A 17,966-nucleotide genomic window follows, 5' to 3' on the forward strand; every position below is an offset into this window, starting at 1 on the left:
ACAAAAAAATACACTTCCGTTATGATACGTGTTTTTCACAGTAGGTCACGTTTTCTGTCATGCATGTACATCCATGAAAAATTTATGACAGAATCAAGATAGTCATACCTGTTGAGGGAGTCCTGGATTAGGAGGTCTCCGGACAGCCGGATTATATCCTTTGGCGGGACTGTTGGACTATGAAGATACAAGATTGAAGACTTTGTCCCGTGTCCGGATGGGACTCTACTTGGCGTGGAAGGCAAGCTAGGAAGTACGGATATGGATATCTCCTCCTTTGTAACCGACCTTGTGTAACCCTAACCCTCTCCGGTGTCTATATAAACCAGAGGGTTTTAGTCCGTAGGACAACATACAATCATACCATAGGCTAGCTTTTAGGGTTTAGCCTCTCCGATCTCGTGGTAGATCAACTCTTGTAATACTCATATCATCAAGAATAAATCAAGCAGGACGTAGGGTTTTACCTCCATCAAGAGGGCCCGAACCTGGGTAAAACATCGTGTTCCCTGCCTCCTGTTACCATCCGCCTTAGACGCACAGTTCGGACCCCCTACCCGAGATCCGCCAGTTTTGACACCGACATTGGTGCTTTCATCGAGAGTTCCTCTGTGTCGTCGCCGTTAGGCTTGATGGCTCCTTCTATCATCAACAGCGATGCAGTCCAGGGTGAGACTTTTCTCCCCGGACAGATCTTTGTGTTCGGCGGCTTCGCACTACGGGCCAACTCGCTTGGCCATCTGGAGCAGATCGAAAGCTACGCCCCTGGCCATCAGGTCAGATTTGGAAACTTAAATTACACGGCCGATATCCGCGAAGACTTGATCTTCGACGGATTCGAGCCCCTGCCTTGCACGCCACGCGGTCACGATGAGTACGATTTAGCTCTACCTTCGAACCGTATTCAGGAGATCGCACCGGCAGCCGCTCCGAGCCTCAATTCGGAGCTAGTCACGCCATCAATGGACGGGTGGATAGACCCCGTCACGGAGGCCGCATCCTCAGCGGCGATCGAGCCAAATATCAACCTTACCCTTCATGAGAGCCGTGTTGTCAAACTGCCGGATCCTTCTCCGGCCACGGACTCCGAACCGCCTGCGCCCGTGCCTATCAAATCCGATTGGGCGCCAATCATGGAGTTCACCTCCGTGGATATCTTTCAGCACTCGGCCTTCGGCGACATACTGAATTCATTAAAGTCCCTCTCCTTGTCAGGAGAGTCCTGGCCGAACTATGTCCGGCAGGATTGGGATGCGTATGACGATGAAATTCGCCGCCCACCCACCACCCACTTAGTAGCCACTGTCGATGACTTAACCGACATGCTCGACTTCGACTCCGAAGACATTGACGGTATGGACGATGATGCAGGAGACGAACAGGAACCACTGCCCACAGGGCACTGGACGCCCACTTCATCACATGACGTATACATGGTGGACACACCAAAAGAAAACGACGACGAGGAACGGAAGGACGCAACGAAGGGTTGTCCCCTCGAGAAGCAGTCAAAGCGGTGGCGTAAGCGCCGCTCCAAATCCCGCCTCGGCAGAAACAACGATCATATAGACCCAGCGTTAGAGCAGGGTGAACCATCGCCGGACCACGGCAACACGGAGAATCAAACCGAACAACCCGACTCCGTCAAAAATAATAGTCCGGACGACATCACACCGGACAGACACCCGGAGCAACAGAATTCCCATCAAAGGCTTGTTGCCACTGCGAGGAGTCTGAAAAAGCAGAAGCAAAGGCTCAAGGCTACGCAAGACACACTCAGAATCAGATGGAGTAAAGTACTCAACACAGCAGCAAAGTACGGCGGTAATCGCCCCACCAAGAGCTACCCGAAGCGGAAGTTGCTACCTGAATTCGATGAGGAGGCCTTAGATCCCCCGCAACCAAAAATTAAAATGGCCATCTCGCCGGATAGACGACCTCACGGCCAACATAGAGCGGCACATAACGCCACACATAAGCCAATACGCGATCCACGCGTGGGCTCGCATCAAAAGGACGGCACAACCAGATCCATCTAGGGACCAAGCAAGCACGCCCCAGCATACGATGCAACACAACAAACATCCGAACAACGCGGTACACCCAGATACAGGGGTGCCGCACACCCCCTATGTTTCAAACACAGCGTCCGGACGCTGAAGCCTTGGCAACTTTTAAACACAGCGTCCGAGACGAATGGCTTGCCATACACCTCGGCCAACAAAAGCCGAGAACAATGGCAGCATTAACAAGCCTCATGACCCGCTTTTGCGCGGGCGAGGACAACTGGCTAGCCCGATGCACCACCAGCGACCCAAGTACATCCGAAGTTAGAGATGGAAACGGGAAATCATGACGCAGCAAAAATAATAACCGCCGGAATAAAGAAGACATCCCGAAGAGCACGGCGGTAAACGCCGGATTCAGAAGCTCTCGGCCAGGTCAGCAAAAGCCGCCCTCTAAAGGCAGCAGAGACGAGCTGTCCAGCCTAAACAAAATTCTGGACCAAATATGTCAGATCCATAGCACCCTTGGTAAACCCGCTAATCATACCCACAGAGAATGTTGGGTCTTCAAGCAGTCCGGCAAGCTCAAAGCCATACACAAGGGGGAGGATACACCAAGCGAAGACGAGGATGAGCCTCTCAAGCAAGACACTGGGGAACAAAAGAAATTTCCACCAGAAGTCAAAACAGTAAACGTGTTACACGTGATCAAGGGGAGAAACAAAACGGCACTCCCAGAGAAATATGCCCAAGGGCCTATCACCGCGGAGTCATGCCACTGGTCGTCTCAACCGATCACCTTCGATCATCAGGATTACTCGGTAAGTATCCGGCGTGCAGGATGGGCTGCCTTGGTATTAGATCCAATAATTGATGGATACCACTTCACACGAGTCCTGATGGACGGTGGTAGCAGTCTAAACCTGATATATCAGGACACAATCCGCAAAATGGGGATAGACCCAACGAAAATTTGCCACAACAATACTACCTTTAAAGGAGTAACGCCAGGCCCAGGGGCTCATTGCACGGGCTCCCTGCTACTAGAGGTTGTATTAGGCTTCCCCGACAACTTCCGTAGCGAAAATTTAACCTTCCACATTGTTCTGTTCCAAAGTGGCTATCAAGCACTACTCGGACGCGAAGCTTTCGCCCGCTTCAACGCAATAACGCATTACACTTCCCTCACGCTTAAGATGCCCGGTCCACGTGCATCATTACAGTAAAAGGAAATATCGAGTGATCCCTGCGTGCCGAAGAGAGTGCGGCTGCCTTGGCAGCCGCACACTAAAACGGCCTCACCAACTAAAACATTCGATTGGTCGTCAAGACCACGGACACGGTTAGACGAGTCCGGCGCAACTATATGTAATTCATACAGGTTTGGTGACCACACCCCTATTACAAATACAAGGGGCTCAACGCACGCAGACAAGTGGCAACTTTTACTCATCTTGAATTGAACATAGTTTCTTTAAGCCTACCTTTTTGCACGACAACTTTTCACCTAAGTCCCTCTCTTTTACAGATGACCGTCGTGCTACACCCATCCAGGATACGGCACAACGGAGACACAGGCGCAGACATGCAGCAGGGACCCGTTCTAAGGATTCTTTTTAGATTAAGACCCTGCGTCAACCTTTTTTACTGTCTCTTGTTGATACACATCCCTCGGATTCTCACTACCATTGAGAAGGATGCTGACGTCTTGGCATGTGGCCGCGTCAGAACAATGCGCGTACTTGGACACCAGGGGCTTCTTACAAAGGGCACTGTTTAGGCCTGGTTTACACCATAAAGACCGAATACCTTAGGGAGTGTTCGGCGTCACGAGTTTGGCCTTATATGCATCAGCTCCGAATCATGTCTTTGGTCAAATGTTGGGTTTGCCCGGCTCCGGTGTTTTGCTGCCTTACGTTTCGCTCTATCGGCTAAGGCGGCACCAGGAGAACTACTGCGATTGTGCCCTGGCTCATCCGGACGAGCACCTCAGTAGAGAAAGCCGAAAACTGACTGTCATGATATAGCGTGAGACTGGTCAACCACTCGATGACCTATCAGAATGTTAGAATTCCTCTGCCTTAACGTAGGGCCATTTCCCGGCCAGGCATGTACGCACCCCGAATTCGGGAGAGTGCGGAGCCACCAGGGGCTATATAGTAGCCCCACCGTCAAACTCCTATGGCTAAGTGAAAGTGTTAAAGCATTATAGTCCGGTTGCCTAGTTCGCTGCGCTATCACCTCCTTATTAGGACCAAGGCGTTGGATTAAGTGTGAACACGCGTCTTCTGCGAACACCCCCGCATTATATGCATGGGGGCTGAAGCCGACGACTGCAATCTTTCAGGTTATACACATGTATACATAAACGGCCGCACAGGAGGCATCACAATACTTTCGGGCACAAGTATAAATACAGCCTTAATAAATTTCATAAACATTGTTTTTACAATGGGAATACATGTCACTCAAACATAATATTCTTCGAGCACTGGGCCTCTATCAAACGAGCACCATCAAGAACTTCTTCAAAATAATGCTCGGCAGCCACTCGTCCTATGGCCGAACCCTGTGCCGCAACAGTGGTGGCATCCATCTCCGCCCAGTATGTCTTGACATGGGCAAGGGCCATCTGCGAGCCTTCTATGCACGTTGACCTCTTCATCGCATTAATGCGCGGCACCGCACCAAGGAACTGCTGCACTAAGCTGAAATAGCTGTTCGGCTTCGGCTTTTCCGGCCACAGATGATCTACGACGGACCTCATGGCAAGTCCGGACAACCTATTGAGTTCGGCCCATTCAGCTAGCTGATCGGTCAATGGAAGCGGACGCTCTGGCACGTTGAACTGCGACCAGAACAGCTTGTCCACTTCCCGATCTGTTTGATCTCGGAAGTATTCGGCCGCATCGACAGCGCTTGCCGCCAAGTCCAGATATGCGTCCGCCGAACTCCACAGCCGATCCAGAGGGGCATACCGTGGATCTCCGAACTTCCTCCGCAGCAAAAAGAGCTTCCCAGCCACAATATCACAGGCTTCACGCAGTTCCTCCTTCTTCGCTCTCATAGAAGAGCGGGTGTCTTTGGTCACCATCGTGGCCTTTTCAAGGTCCGTCGCCTTCGCTCGGTTTTCTTCTTCAAGGAACTGGCAACGGTCGGCAGTGTATTTTAACTTTACAGCCATCTTGGCCATTTTCTCTTTGCTCTCGCAATGCGCGGCCTTCTCGGCTCTCAACTCTTCGGCCGCCTTCAAAGCGGCCGCATTAGTAATCCTTGCTTGTTCTTTGGCTCGGGCAAGTTCCGCCCGAAGGGTCTCCATGGTGGCAGCTCCATCTGCAGTCACAACATATTAAAAATATTGGCATCACGCTGCTCTTCCTATGTGACATTCACCAGAAAACATTACTTACCCTGTGCCTCGTCAAGCCGCTTGTTAACAAGCTCGATGTCGGCATCTGCCGCATCCAGTTGCCGCTTTAGTTCGGCAAACTCATTAGTCCGACTAGCCACCGGAGCTTCCACCACCTGCACATAAAGCGGTATGGTTATTACCTGGGACTACAATCCTCTGTTTGCCGCCGTCCTCGACGACAACCAGAGTCTCAGGGGCTACTATCTACACAGGGCAAACCTAAAAATGTGCGGTACTATCACAATTGTATATCATTTCACGTACCTCAAAACCCGTCAGTAGACTCATAAAGGCTTCATGCAACCCGCTTTTGGCAGACGAAATCCTTTCAATCAGTGTACCCATCAATGTATGGTGTTCTCCTGAGACAGTTGCTCGCTCTAGCAGATCCCTCAGTGCGTCCGACCGCATACCAGACAGTGCCGGATTCTTTTGGCTGCTCTCTTCAAGAGCCGGATACTGGGGACTTCGGGTGACCATAGGATTATCTTCTAGCCTCACTTGATCCGGCGAGGCCCTCCGTGACGACACTTCAAGGTCGCCCGCTTCTTGAGCAGGGGAGTCCGGGGGAGGCGTTTTGCTCTCCATCATCTCCGGAAGAAGATCCCCCGAAGACGAGCTCTGCTGAGAAGGGCTAAGATCCGAACTGCAAGATAAATGCTTCGGTTATTTTCCTCAGAGGTAAGGTAGTATATTTTCACTATAAAGTACTTTTTGATTACTTACAGCTCGTTAGAGGGCGGATCCCCGCGCGGACTTTGTGCAGCAAGAGCACCCTCCAAGGCAGGACCCTCTGGCGAAGATTTCTTCTCCCATTTGGAAACCTTGGTTTCCGGATCTTCAGAGGCAGTCCTCTTCCTTCCCCGAAGCGAGAGAAGGTCAGATTCTTCCCCTTGGTTACCCTCCTTCACGGAGGCACTCATTACCTCAGTTGGAATTGGTAGCGATGGGGCCCGCTTTCGCCCTCATTATTCCCCCCTTTATCTTCCTTTGAGGGCTCCGGGCAAGGTGCTAGCTCGAGCATCTTTTCCAGTACCGGATTGTGCAAACCCTCAGGAAGGGGGGCCGAACACCGAATCATCTTCGCCTTTGTTAGACAGTCCTGGTCAAAGAGCGATTTCTCAGAATGACGTCATGATAAATGAAAGACGATGTAATCCTCTAGCCGAACACATCGTCAGGATTACTTACTAGATGTATAAATCATTCTTCGCCTTTGGTTAAAGAAAAACGGTTCAAATAATCACCGGGCCATGGCTTAATGTCATGTTGCCAAAACAAGTCAGCAGATTAGATTTGTGGAAATATTATTCTCTACGGTGGTATGTGGAACTTATTTTGCAGGGTCGGACACTATCCTTGTATTCAAATTCTTCCGCGGTGTATTCGGAGGAGGAACCCGCCTTGCAATGCCGAAGACAACACTGCGCGCCGGAATCATCGTCATTGAAGCCTGGTTCAGGGGCTACTGAGGTAGTCCTGGATTAGGGGGTCTCCGGACAGCCGGATTATATCCTTTGGCCGGACTGTTGGACTATGAAGATACAAGATTGAAGACTTTGTCCTGTGTCCGGATGGGACTCTACTTGGCGTGGAAGGCAAGCTAGGCAGTATGGATATGGATATCTCCTCCTTTGTAACCGACCTTGTGTAACCCCAACCCTGTCCGGTGTCTATATAAACCGGAGGGTTTTAGTCCGTAGGACAACATACAATCATACCATAGGCTAGCTTTTAGGGTTTAGCCTCTCCGATCTCGTGGTAGATCAACTCTTGTAATACTCATATCATCAAGAATAAATCAAGCAGGACGTAGGGTTTTACCTCCATCAAGAGGGCCCGAACCTGGGTAAAACATCATGTTCCCTGCCTCCTGTTACCATCCGCCTTAGACGCACAGTTTGGGACTCCCTACCCGAGATCCGCCGGTTTTGACACCGACACCTGTGCTGTCGTAGAAGTGTTCCATGACATTACCAAAATTATCATCACGGAAGTGTCCACTTCCATGACAATAAATCGCACGTCACAGAAGTGCTTTCGTCAAGGGTGACCGACACGTGGCATCCACTGTAACGGAACGACGTTAAGCTATCGGGTCCGGTTTTGGATCCGATAACCCATTAACAGCCCCGACCAATGGGGATTTTCCACATGTAAAATCATCATTGGCTGGAGGAAACATGTGTTGGCTCACCGTTGGGACAGATGTCATCCACTCATTGGACCCAAAGCGCCTATGATACGTCAACACCTGGCACGGCCCAAGAGAGGCCCATTCTTGTGAAAAGGCCGGCCCGTTTCACTTGGTCAAAAGGTGGCGGGCCGGCCCATGGCAAGCCTATTAACGGCCTGTTCGCATATAGCCCATTTACAGCCCGCTAACCCAGGGCCTGTTTACGGCCTATCCGAATTAGGCCCAGTAGCATCATTTGGGCCGTCCAATATAATTCTAGCCTGTTTTAACTTCCGACCCATGTATGGCCCATGGCGTCTTTTGTCCCATATGAGGCCCTCAGTAACCCTCGGCCCATTAACGGCCCGTGGTAAAACTGGCCCGTAATAAACAGTGTATCACTTTATATCCATTAACGGCCCATTATTCCATTGGGCCGTTTCTAGCCCATGTTATCTTTCGGCATTCTCGGGGCCCATTTATTCTTGGGCTCATATCCACATTCGTTTACTTACGGCCCTTTACTGTCATTTTCTGCTTGTGGGCCATTCAGCCCGTGGTTACAGTTGGCCCGTTTGTGGCCCGTTAATACGTTGGGCCATTTTCATAGCGTCATCAAAATACGGCCGATTAACAACGGCCCGTTATGGTCGGCCCATGAACGGACGATTTCAACTCTAGCCCATTTACAACCATAATGTGGTCTGTTATTGGCCCATGTTTGGCCAACCGATCATAAGCCCGTAGAAGGCCCATTGATGATACGGCCCATAGAAGGCCCATTGTGTCTACGACCCGTATAAGGCCCATTGTTTCTACGCCACATAGAAGGCCCATTGTTTCTACGGCCCTTAGAAGGCCCATTGTTTCTACGGCCCGTAGGAGGCCCATGTTAACTACAGCCGATGGGCATCAAAGTTTGCCACCAGTGAAAATATAGGGAACACCTTACACTATACAAAAATGGCTTGCTTTTTCTTCAGCCGGTGGCTGCATGTTAAGAACAAATTTTGTATTGCACCAAAACAAATTACAACTATAAAACAAAAGGAAGGTTGGCATAAAAGTTAACAGTCTAGCAGAAAAATGCACCACCAGAAGTTCAGAAGCTCAGTTCATTTGACCTGACTGTTACGTTTTCATGTTGTATTGTCCGATGGAGCACCATAGCCTTCGCCTTCAGTTCTCCTAGGCTACTGAACAACATAGCAAATGCTGATAGTCTAGTTTCAAAACCATGCATATCTTGACAACGTCGAACAATGTCTCCTTGTTTCACAAAGGGTCTCTGTTAGGGAATGGACTTGTGTCTGGAGCGCAGATACAACATTGTTTTGAGCTTGCATATCTTGATCATGAGGCAGTTTGGACGAGATTGCCTTAACAACCAAGCCAGTATTACGCAGGAACATGCTTTTGGCACTGTTAGTGGACAGGTACTGACCCACTATAGCAAGAGCTAACATTGCGGTTATAGTTGCCTCGCCACCTTCAGAAGGTAGCGGTTCCACCATTTTTTTCATAGCTCGCTGAAAAATTGTTGTTTTACATTAGTAGTACCAAAACAGAAGATATTAAGGAGGCAGCAAAACCAAACAAAATAGCTTTGGTCTATATACATAACTTATTCTGGTGAACCCATGTAAAATAATAGTTGTATTTTATTGCAAAGTACATAATAAAACCAGGTTCCAAACATATGACCATGTACCATCACTAATGTATTGTCTATTTCTTCACATTGTATTGAGGGCTAAGGATAAAGAGATGAAGTTTATAATACGGTAAACACAGTATGACATCATTCATATCACAAAAGAACTGAGAACAAACAAAAAGGCAATTGTAACCTTGTGTGGGCAAGTCCAGCATGGAACTAGATTATAGGTCAAAATCAAAGGAACATCACTCCTCTCTTTTAAACCTTGTAAGGTACAATGATACGCTAAGACAATTGTGTATAAAATTGAAAAGAGTAATAGACATTGGCTGCAAACCATGTAGTTCAAGGCACAAGTCAGAGTAAGTAGTAGTTAAAAGGCATGAGGATTAAGGACTTACAACGGCGACTTTGACTGGTGTAGTCATGCCCTTCTTCTTGCTGGTGCGAAAGTCCTTGAAGATTTTGACAACATTTGGTTCAGGTACTTTTTGGTCCTTGCGGGCTTTCCTCTGCATTTGGAACAAGTCAATATAGATCTGATAATATGGTACAACGAAAAGAGTGAAACATCAGCTAATTACAAGAGCCTCGCAGTGTGCAATATAGCTACGAGATTCTGTCGTCTGTTGGAATTTCACTTTCATATGGTTGGCTTTGTTCTTTGAACAGTTCACCTACAATAAGATAGATTTGTGTGGCACATGCGTAAATAGGACTTCAACATGTGATCTGATCACATATATATAATGTACCTGATATTTCGGATCGGACCAGTGTTTAACGAGGCCTCTCCAGTCTTCATCAGATATATTTTCCACTGGAGATGTTTGGGTAAGTTCACTGTTAGCCTTGCCTTCAAAGTGAGTTTTCCTCAAGTTATACCAGTACTAACGCAGAGCAGACTTGAAAACATGGGTGCAAGCTTGTCTGGTTGCATCATCTTGGCTATCCAACTTGAACCTCATCTGTTGAAAATTATGGGAGTCTCATTATCAGCAACCTAGAAAGTATTGGACAGAGCAAGACGATATTACTAGTTTCCATACATAACCATACTTACAGATAAATGGTCAAGGAAGGTGTTGAACTGGGTTTCGTCTTTGTCATTCCTGTACTGAATCCATGTTGGGAGGATACGTACATGACACCTAACAGCAACCGCTGCCTCTGATACTAACTTGGCTGACTCGGTAGCATCACGTGGCCTTTTTAAACCTGCCTCAAAACGGATCTCCATTCTTCCTCCTCTAGATTTAGTTAACCTAACGAGCATTATCCCTGATGTTTGTTTCCTCTTGCGCCTAGGTGCTAGTCTAACAACAAACATAGGAAGTGTTAGTGTACATCAAACTGTGAGACTACATATAAAGAAGCATGCAACTGTAACTTGACTCCAGCAACTACCTTCTTCCTGTTGAAGCTCACAAAGTTCATCTGATCTTGCCAACTCATCTTGTGTCAAGAGTGCTTAGGAACTAGTGTCAGGTGGCAAGGGAGCTTGGGAATGTGCTGCTAGCTGAGTTGACGAACGATTAAATCGTGCAGCTAGTGGTACTGTGGAAGGTGTTGCAACAACTAGGGTTGTCTCTGCTTGTTTGGTGGCAGCTATTTGTTTCTGTTTGGCTTGTTGTGCAACTCGTGTAGCATGGGATACCCTGTCGGTACAATTTTCCGCTGGACTTTGACCTTCTATTGCACCATCAGTACTAGCAGAATCTGTAGGATTGTTCCGCTTCCCTTTCCCCGCCGTTCTGTCTTGCTTCCTCTTTCTCTGTGCCATGTCAAGTCAAGCCGACAAGAAAAACGAATAACAATTTAGTTCTTCAGAACAAATGTACTTTAATGTAAGAACATGGTGTGATAGACAAATATTGTATGTTCTAGAAACAGGAACATGTGTCTTAGTCACAAGTATGATGTGTAAAGTAAGCAAATGAAATTCAACAAAATTAGAAGCAATACAAGATAGACATCATACATAACATGCAACCACATATAACAGTGCCAAGTTAGAGGGAGCACCTGTGATGGTGCACTAGGCGAGACGTGCTCATCGCCAACACAACTACGTTGAGTGTCTATGCATGTGTCGTCTTGGAAATCATCTTTGGGGGATGGAGGAGTAGAACCTGTAGAGGCCCTCCGTTTGGAAGGAGCACCTTCATCCGCTGCCTTGCTAACTTCTTTCTGCTTTATTGATTTTGAATTGTCAAGTAAAACATACAAGAAAAAGCAATAAAATTCACTCTTCAGAACTCATTCATGCATGATACTGACAATCACTACTTTGATGTAAGGCAAACACATGATTCCAGGATGGAATAATACGAAAAACAGGACGGCATGGCATATTCACAACTATTTGTGTAAACTAAGCAGAACCATTTCACCAAATAAGAAGCAATGCAAGCTATACACCACGTGAAAGATGCAACCAATATGACTCTGCCAAGTTAAAAGTGTCTAATCATAAATGGCATTTCAACAAATTAGAAGCAGTGCATGCTATAAATCATATCAAAGATGCAACTAATATCACACTGCATATACTGAAGGTGTCTCATCATATTGATTTATGCGGGAGACAAAAAAACAATAGTTTTATGTGAGGACATGCTTAATAGACAGATGTACTATGTACTAAATACAGGAAGGCATGTCATATTAATAGGTATAATGTATAAGCTAAGCAGAATATCACATGCAGTTTAACCAGATTGGAAGAATTACAATCTAGACACCATATGCAACATGCAACCACATATCACGCTGCCAAGTTAGAGCAAGCACCTGCGATGCTAGTGTTGGGGAAATGAGGTAATCAACTATAGAGCTACGTTCATTATCTTCATCTAGCCTTGCTATTTCTTGAGAATCATGTCAGGAGGCTGACACTGCATTCTTTAAATGAGTAATCCACTTGCCTGACTGCCTCATGATACGTCTCCAACGTATCTACTTTTCCAAACACTTTTCCCCTTGTTTTGGACTCTAACTTGCATCATTTGAATGGAACTAACCCGGACTGACGCTGTTTTCAGCAGAATTACCATGGTGTTATTTATGTGCAGGAGCAAACGTTCTCGGAATGACCTGAAACTTCACAGAGCCACTTTTCAGAAAATAAGAAAAATACCTGCCAAAGATGAAGGCTAGGGGGACCACCGTCTCTCCACGAGGGTGGGGGGCGCCTGCCCCCCTAGGGCGCGCCCCCTACCTCGTGGGCCCCTGTTGCCTCTTAGACTCCAACTCCACCTCCATATATTGAGTTTCGGGGAGAAAAAAATCAGAGAGAAGAAGTCATCGCGTTTTACGATACGGAGCCGCCGCCAAGCCCTAAAACCTCTCGGGAGGGCTGATCTGGAGTCCGTTTAGGGCTCCGGAGAGGGGAATCCGTCGCCATCGTCATCACCAACCATCCTCCTTCACCAATTTCATGATGCTCACCGCCGTGCGTGAGTAATTCCATCGTAGGCTTGCTGGACGGTGATGGGTTGGATGGGATCTATCATGTAATCGAGTTAGTTTTGTTAGGGTTTGATCCTAAGTGTCCACTATGTTCTGAGATTGATGTTGCTATGACTTTGCTATGCTTAATGTTTGTCACTAGGGCCCGAGTGCCATGATTTCAGATCTGAACCTATTATGTTTTGATCAATTTATGAGTGTTCTTGATCCTATCTTGCAAGTCTATAGTCACCTATTATGTGTTATGATCCGTTAACCCTGAGTGAAAATAATCGGGATACTTACCGGTGATGACCGTAGTTTGAGGAGTTCATGTATTCACTATGTGTTAATGCTTTGTTCCGGTTCTCTATTAAAAGGAGGCCTTAATATCCCTTAGTTTCTGTAAGGACCCCGCTGACACGGGAGGGTAGGACAAAAGATGTCATGCCAGTTCTTTTCCATAAGCACGTATGACTATTCGGAATATATGCCTATATTATATCAATGAACTGGAGCTAGTTCTATGTCACCCTAGGTTATGACTGTTACATGATGAACCGCATCCGGCATAATTCTCCATCACTGATCCATTGCCTACGAGCTTTCCATATATTGTTCTTCGCTTATTTACTTTCCCGTTGCTATTGCTATCGTCACTACAAAATATCAAAAACATTACTTTTACTACTGTTACCTTTTGTTATCGTTATCACTACTATCATATTACTTTGGTACTAAACACGTTTTTGTAGATATTAAGTTTCCAGGTGTGGTTGAATTGACAACTCAGCTGCTAATACTTGAGAATATTCTTTGGCTCCCCTTGTGTCGAATCAATAAATTTGGGTTGAATACTCTACCCTCGAAAACTGTTGCGATCCCCTATACTTGTGGGTTATCAAGACTATTTTCTGGCGCTGTTGCCGGGGAGCATAGCTCTATTCTTTGAGTCACTTGGGATTTATATCTGCTTTTCATTATGAAGAACTTGAGAGATCCAAAAACCAAGATCTATCCCTCAACTACGAGGGGAGGTAAGGAACTGCCATCTAGCTCTGCTCTTGATTCACCTTCTGTTATGAGCAAGTTTGTGACACCTACACCTGCTTCTGCTATTCGTTCTGATATGTCGCATGTTATTGATGATGCCACTTCTACTATGCATGATACTTATGATGAAACTACCTCTATGCCTGATACTACTATGCCACTTAGTGATTTTCTTGATGAACAACTTGCTAGGGCTAGAGAAATTGAAAATATTGAATCTGATGATACTAATGAAAGTGATGACGAAGAATCACTTGTTATTCCTAAGGGTTATGTTTTTGATCAAGAAGCTTCTTTAGCTATTTTAGCTTGCGAAAATAGAAATGAACTCAAAAGGTTATTAGCTAAATGGAGTAAGAAATTTCTAAATGCTAGAATTAAACCCGACCCTGCTTTTGCTACTTCACCTATCTTTGTTACTGATAAGGATTATGAATTCTCTGTTGATCCTGATATAATTACTTTGGTTGAATCTGATCCTTTTCATGGTTATGAATCTGAAACTGTTGTGGCACATCTTACTAAATTGAATGATATAGCCACCCCGTTTACTAAAGATGAGAGAACTCGTTACTTTTACATCCTTCAAATATTTCCGTTCTCATTAAAGGGTGATGCTAAGATATGGTTTAATTCTCTTGATCCTGGTTGTATGCGTAGTCCCCAGGATATGATTTATTACTTCTCTGCTAAATATTTCCCTGCTCATAAGAAACAAGCTGCTTTAAGGGATATATATAATTTTGTGCAAATTGAAGAAGAGAGTCTCCCACATGCTTGGGGGAGGCTTCTCCAATTATTTAATGCTTTGCCTGATCATCCTCTTAAGAAAAATGAAATACTTGATATCTTTTATAGTGGACTAACCGATGCCTCCAGAGATTACCTGGATAGTTGTGCTGGTTCTGTTTTCAGGGAAAGAACACCGGATGAAGCTGAAATTCTATTGAATAATATGTTGACAAATGAAAATAATTGGACACCTCCGGAGCCAATTCCTGAGCCTATTCCTAAACCAACTCCGAAGAAGAGGGGTATTCTATTTCTCAGTCCTGAAGATATGCAAGTGGCAAAGAAATATATGAAAGAAAAAGGTATTAAAGATGAAGATGTTAAGGATTTACCTCCTATTGAAGAAATACATGGTCTTAATTTACTGCCTGTTGAAGAAACATATAATCTTAATCCTTTACCTATTGAAGAAACTCATGGTCTTGATAACCCGACACAGGTAGTAAAGGTAAATTCTCTCTATAGATATGATAAAGCTGTAATATCATTTACTAAGTTTGCTAGCCCATGCTTAGATGAGTTTTATAAATTTATGGCTAAGTAAGAAGACTTTAATGCTTATTTTGGTAGACAATTGAAAAACAATTCAAATATGCTTGAACACTTGGGTGATTATATGGCTAATGTCAAAGGTGAACTTAAACTTATTAGTAAACATGCTTCTATGGTTACCACTCAAGTAGAACAAGTACTTAAAGCTCAAAATGATTTTCTCAATGAATTGAATAGTAAAGATAATGATAATGCTGTTAGAGTGGCTACTAGAACTGGTAGAATGACTCAAGAACCTTTGTATCCTGAAGGCCACCCTAAGAGAATTGAGCAAGATTCTTAGAGAAATAATATAGACGCACCTAGTTCTTCTAAAAAGAAGAAAAAGAAAAATGATAGGACTTTGCATGCTTCTAGTGATCGTATTATTGAAACACCTGAGAATCCAAATGATATTTCTATTTCTGATGCTGAAACACAATCTGGTAATGAACCTGAAACCAGTGATAATGTTAATGATAATGTTCATAATGATGCTCAACCTAGTAATGATAATGACATAGAAATTGAACCTACTGTTGATCTTGATAATCCACAATCAAAGAATCAATGTTATGGTAAGAAAGATTTTGTTGTTAGGAAACATGGTAAAAAAAGAGAGCCATGGGTTTAGAAACCCATGCCCTTTCCTCCCAAACTATCCAAGAAAAAGGATGATGAGGATTTTGAGCGCTTTGCTGAAATGATTAGACCTATATTTTTGCGTATGCGATTAACTGATATGCTCAAAACCAATCCTTATGCTAAGTACATGAAATATATTTTTACAAATAAAAGAAAGATACCGGAAGCTGAAATTTCCACCATGCTTGCTAATTATACTTTTAAGGGTGGAATACCAAATAAACTTGGAGATCCAGGAGTACCAACTATACCATGCTCCATGAAAAGAAACTATGTTAAAACTACTTTATGTGATCTTGGAGCCGGTGTTAGTGTTATGCCTCTCTCTTTATATCATAGACTTGATTTGAATAAGTTGACACCTACTGAAATATCTTTGCAAATGGCTGATAAATCAACTGCTATACCTATCGGTATTTGTGAGGATGTGCCTGTTGTACTTGTAAACGTTATTATTTTAACAGAATTTGTTATTCTTGATATTCCCGAGGACGATAGTATGTCTATTATTCTTGGAAGACCCTTTTTGAATACTGCAAGGGCTGTTATTGATTGCACTAAAGGCAATGTCACTTTTCATGTTAGTGGTAATGAGCATACGGTACACTTTCCAAGGAAACAACCTCAAGTTCATAGTATCAACTCTATTGGAAAAATGCCATTGATTATATTTGGAGGTTTTGAATTTCCTCTTCCTACTGTCAAGAAGAAATATGATATTCTTATTATTGGGGATGTCCATATCCCCGTTGAGGTAACATAGTGTTATTCGAAATTTCTCCGGTTCCGTGTTATTCGGAATGAGTTCGTTAACAAGACTTGATCAACCTTGTTAGTGGATTCCTTTTGATGATCATGAGACGGATGAAACTAGAAGGCACAACATTCTGTACCCCACTTTTACTTTCTGTTATTTATATTAAATAAAATAAAAATAAATATTTTTCTGTCTGTTATCTGATTATCCGTGCAATATAAAAATACCTCGAAAATAAAAGTTCTCCAAATGCCCTGAAATTTAAATATGATTTTTCTAGAATATATGAGGATTTATGGAACTAAGAACACACCAGGGGGGTCAACCACCTGCCCACGAGGGTGGAGGGCGCGCCCACCCCTCTAGGGCGCGCCCCTTGCCTCGTGGGCCCACGGTGGCCCTCCTCCACTTATTCCTGCACCCACACACTTCATCTTCCTCCCACAAACACGAATAACCAGCTCAAACCCGAGTCCTAGCTCGTTTTGCTGCCATTTTCGATCTCCTTGCTCAAAGCACCTCTCACAAAACTGCTTGGGGAGATTGTTCCTTGGTATGTGACTCCTCCATTGGTCCAATTAGTTTTTGTTCTAGAGCTTTATTCATTGCAAATTTGTGTTGCTTAGGTGACCCTATTCTTGAGCTTGCATGTCAAATTTATATGGTCAAAAGTAGTTTTGATGCATGATATAGGCCCTAGGCACTTGTAGGAGTAGTGGCTATCAATATTATTGAGCTTGGTTTACTTTTATTTTGAAGTTACTAAAAATTTTCAGAATTTTTCAGACGAAGAAATATGCTTAGGAAAATGTTCCAAGGTGGTTCTTCAAGGAAGCAAGGACCCAGGCTTGCAATGCGTGATGTTGATGAAGAGCCACCAAGAGACGCTCCAGTGCGTCCTTGTGAGTGGCTGTCTGAGAACTTTATGGATCGAGTGGGAATTAAGGAAGAATTCAACGCATATTTGCATAATGCTGATCTTGTGAGCTTCGAGGAAGAGAAGTGCAGCCAGTATCACTATCTCACCAGTACCTTTGTGAGGAGGTTTGAATTTTCAACTTCACGTAATTCTCCAACTGTTCTGTTTGATCTTTATGATAAATCTTACACTATGGACTTAGAGGATTTTACCACTGCTTGCAAACTTCCACAATGGGGTAGTATAAGGGATCCTCGCAAATCTGAATTTAGAGATTTTCTTGCTAGAATAACTGTGGGAGAATCTAGAGATATTACATAAGCTACCATAGGGAGCATTCACTTTCCTGCTATACATTATTTTGCTCTCTTGATAGGTAGATGCATTAATGGTAAAGATGAGGCATGTCACATGTGTGCCCCTGATCTTAGTATTGTTAGGAGTGCTGTGTTAGGAGACAAATCATATAATTTGGGAGCCATTGTTGCACGTAGGTTGCAACTTAATAGACTTCATGGAGATTTCTTTGGTGGAATTTATGCAACCCGCATAGCTAATTTTCTGG

Source organism: Triticum urartu, chromosome 7 (assembly GCF_003073215.2).
Source record: "Triticum urartu cultivar G1812 chromosome 7, Tu2.1, whole genome shotgun sequence".
Classification (NCBI taxonomy): domain Eukaryota; kingdom Viridiplantae; phylum Streptophyta; class Magnoliopsida; order Poales; family Poaceae; genus Triticum; species Triticum urartu.